Source organism: Neolamprologus brichardi, chromosome 2 (assembly GCF_056152115.1).
Source record: "Neolamprologus brichardi isolate AB-2024 chromosome 2, ASM5615211v1, whole genome shotgun sequence".
Classification (NCBI taxonomy): Eukaryota; Metazoa; Chordata; class Actinopteri; order Cichliformes; family Cichlidae; genus Neolamprologus; species Neolamprologus brichardi.
Genome location: NC_142105.1, coordinates 11,197,520 through 11,201,693, shown reverse-complemented (window position 1 = coordinate 11,201,693; position 4,174 = coordinate 11,197,520). Strand labels below are relative to the sequence as shown.

The window sequence follows — 4,174 nt, the reverse complement described above, 5'->3', positions numbered from 1 at the left end:
GATATCACAGATACAAGCAGCAGAAATTAGCTTCATCTAAAGGTGGCTGGCCTCTTCCTTAGTGATAGGGTGAGGAGTTCAGTCAAGAGGGTTTCAGAGTAGAGCCACTACTCCTCCACGTTGAAAAGAGACAGCGGTGCTTTGGCCATCTAATTAAGATTCCTCCTGGGCACCTTCTGCATGAGGTGTTCCAGGCATGTCACACGAGAAGGAGGCCCCTGAGGAGACCAAGGACACGCTGGGGGAATACCTACCTTTTTTTCATATATTATCTTACACGCAGTTATGGTCTCTCATTGATAATTTTAGGCTTTCATGATTTTCGTGTTTTCAGTTCTTCAAACAATAGTAATGTGGGATATGTAAGAGTTAGTGCCACTTTTAGATAGATTAGACGGGTAGATAGGACTACATCTTATTAAAAAAACTACTGACATGTCACTTTAACACAAATATTACTATTCACCATTTTGTTCAGGCTGACTGGCTGTTTCATAAGAGAACGAAATGTTGGCTCCCTGGCGTCAGTTCTCAGCTCCCAAACTTGCAGCCTGAGAGAACTGGACCTGAGTAACAACAACCTGCATGATTCAGGAGTGGAACTACTGTCTTGTGGCTTGCGGTGTCCTTCCTGCACCCTAGAAACTCTCATTTAACAGGGCAATCCACGCTAACTCGCTAACGGAGATTTGCCGCGTTTTGCGGTTATGGCATTAACGTCATTTTAATGAGATTAACGCTGACAGCACTAGTCTATACATGTCTGTACTGTCTAGTATTGACTATACAGAAGGTATTTAATTGGGCTTGTTTCACTTAAAATGTTATTTCTCTTATTGTCTCTTTAGACTGAGTGTCTGTAACTTCTCTGAAGGAAGCTGTGCAGCCCTGTCCTCAGTTCTTAGCTTGCAATCCTCTAGTCTCAGAGAGCTGGATCTGAATAATAACAACCTGCAAGATTTAGGAGTAAAATGATAGGACTGAAGAATCCACACTCTAGACTGGAAACTCTCAGGTCAGGTTTCTCTAACGTAATCAAATGGTCATCTTTAAATTTAGTATAATCTTTTTGTGTGTCACACCAGTTGCACATCTATTCTGTTTCTTCCTATGGTACCATTTTTCAGGTACCTTTATTGATTTCAACATCTCAACAGTCTAGTCCAGTCTAAAACAAACCTTGGCACATTCCTATACAGTGGCTTTTATTATTGTTTAGATATGAATCTATTTCTCTGAGAGCAACAGATCTTTATCATTAAAATAAATTAAAATATTGTATTTATGTAAAAACTGAAATTTTCTAGTGTTGGTCAGCTTGTCTTAATACTAGCCCACATCACCTGCTGGTCAGGTTATTCTCTTCTATACATCAAGTTGGCAAAACTCATTTATGACATATAATATAGGCAGCTTTAACCTTCCCGCAGTTGCTGCACTCCCCATGCCACTTGGCAGAACAGATACATTCTGCCAAATATGAATACTTGCAGATAAAAATAGCAATGGTAATTTAACAGTAATGGTCACTGCATTACAGAAAAAAAGGGATAAAATACTTAATTTCTTTTTGTGTTCTCAGGATATCAGGTTGTTTGATTACAGAGGAAGGCTGTGCTTCTCTAGCCTCAGCCCTGACTTCTAACCCTTCTCATCTGAGGGAGCTGGACCTGAGCTACAATCACCCAGGAGACTCAGGAAAAAGGCTGCTATCTTCTGGACTTGAAGTCTGAAGATAGCAGCCTGGACTGTAGTCTCTGTTGGAGACTACAGAGTCTCAAGTATGGAAAAATGTATTTCGCTCAAAGATAATGACAAAGAGGGGAAAAAAGCTAAATAGTTATAGCCATAAGTAGATTAACTGGATAGTTACTGTATGAATGCTTCATTACTTTATTAGAAGAAACAAGGCAACAGATTTAGTGGGCGATCGTGGCTCAAGAGTTGGGAGTTCGTCTTGTAATCGGAAGGTTGCCGGTTCGAGCCCTGGCTCGGACAGTCTCGGTCGTTGTGTCCTTGGGCAAGACACTTCACCTACCGCCTACTGGTGTTGGCCAGAAGGGCCGATGGCGCGATATGGCAGCCTCGCTTCTGTCAGTCTGCCCCAGGGCAGCTGTGGCTACAACTGTAGCTTGCCTCCACCAGTGTGTGAATGTGAGAGTGAATGGGTGGATGACTGGACGTGTAAAAGCGCTTTGGGGTCCCTAGGCGGGACTAGTAAAAGCGCTATACAAATACAGGCCATTTACCATTTACCATTTAGTGTGTACAAATTGTGGATTTGAAGTTTCCAAGTCATCTGAACTTTATTTGTAGAGCAACATTCCATGTACTTCATGAAATAGTAAAGTAATGATAACAGTAAAAATAAATGAATGGTAACTCAAAGCAGAACAGATCAAATAGACTTTAATCCTGTGTATTCAGCTTGTTTACAAGTGTTCAATACTGATATAAAATGCATTCGTGAAGAACACAGTTATTACTCCAACACTGGCAGTAAATAGGTGAAGTGTGTGGATGAAAGTGCATTGTGAAAAGACTGTGTTGGTCCTGACAGTCCTCCTCCTTTCAGGTTGGAGCCTGCTGGTGTCCAGTAGCTCAGACAAGGTCTGAGGAAGTGTAAGTATGTTTTAAAATGAGTCAGGAAAAATTAAAATGACCAAAACTTACTGTGGATGAAGATGATCTCCAACGTTAATTGTCATGAAAATGTTAATAATGAGCAAATTATGTCCTTTTGTCTTCATTAGATTTCTGTGAGCTCACAGTCAACACAGATACAGTAAACAGAAACCTTAAACTGTCTGACAACAACAGGAATGTGACATACATGAAAGAAAATCAGTCATATCCTGATTATCCAGACAGATTTGACCAGAATCATCAGCTGCTGTGCAGAGATGGTCTGACTGGCCGCTGTTACTGGGAGGTTGAGTGGAGTGGAGGTGTGCATATATCAGTGAGTTACAAGAAAATCAGCAGGAGAGGAGAAAGAAATGACAGTTGGTTTGGAGGGAATCCTCAGTCCTGGAGTCTGTTCACCGATGGTGGTTACTCGATCTGGCATGATACAAAAGGAACATCCATCCCTTCCTGTTCCTCTTCTTCCTCTGTCTCTGGCAGAGTAGCAGTGTATGTGGACTGTCCTGCTGGCATTCTGTCTTTTTACAGAGTCTCCTCTGACAAGCTAATCCACCTCCACACCTTCAACACCACGTTTGATGACCCTCTGTATCCTGGGTTTGGACTCTGGTCTTGGTCTTACTTATCACTGGCTTCCTCGGTACGTTTGTGTTCTTTGCAGAAATAATTCACTTTTGTTAAATAAAGTCAGACTGTTGACTGTGTCACACTGGTCAGGATCACACACAGCTACAGACCCAGTACTACAGAGCAAATCCAGATGTACATCAAGTATATCTTTTCATTACACAGATTCACATTTGAGCTGTCTTTCAAAGGTGGCTATCAACTCACATCTGACTGAATTTTGTTCTTGTGTCCTTAAAAGCAAACGATAAAGACAGTAAGAGTTATAACTGCTGCCACCTGGTGATTAGTTTCTCAACAACAAAATGCATATAGTAGCTAGATTGCATTTGGTTATTGTTTTCCATTTTGACGAGACAGATAGGTTTACTGAGTTTGGTTGCTAATTATTACTTAGTAATATCAGACTCTAAAGATTTCTTGTGTAACCCTTTTAATGAATGCACTGGTACTTGTAGTATTTTTCTACACTAACTGAGCATTCAAAGTGAGTTTCACTATTAGCCACATTCACTCACAAATATTCATGCAGTGCTTTAATCTATGTTTATAAGTACTTTTTATCTGTCATGCACAAACTGACTGCTGGCTGCACTGGATACCCTCTTATGCATTTATTAAAGGAGGAAATTAGCAAAACAGTTGTTGTAACCAGGCTGTAAATGTGTTTGTTATGTTGTTACAATGTTGTAAAAATGTTAATATTTTCATATTTTTTTAACAGTATACTTGTAGATGTGTTTTCAGACAGTACTTGTATAAAATGTAAATCAACATAGAAAGCAATCCGCAAACTATTTAAACATAATATTTATTAAAGATAATATGAAAAAACACATAAAATTCTTTAATTCCAGTTTGAATGGGGTGAATGTTGGCCTCTTTTGAAAGGACTCGTCAC

The 4,174-nt window shown here is 39.9% G+C and overlaps 1 pseudogene across 1 annotated transcript; it reads left to right on the top strand.

The window, feature by feature from the left end:
- The first annotated feature begins 971 nt into the window (after positions 1-971).
- LOC118454709 (stonustoxin subunit beta-like) lies at positions 972-3,893 on the top strand (annotated as a pseudogene). The gene is made up of 3 exons (XR_015716629.1): positions 972-1,015; positions 2,576-2,622; positions 2,754-3,893. The product of XR_015716629.1 is annotated as a stonustoxin subunit beta-like (transcript).
- Positions 3,894-4,174: the final 281 nt, after the last annotated feature.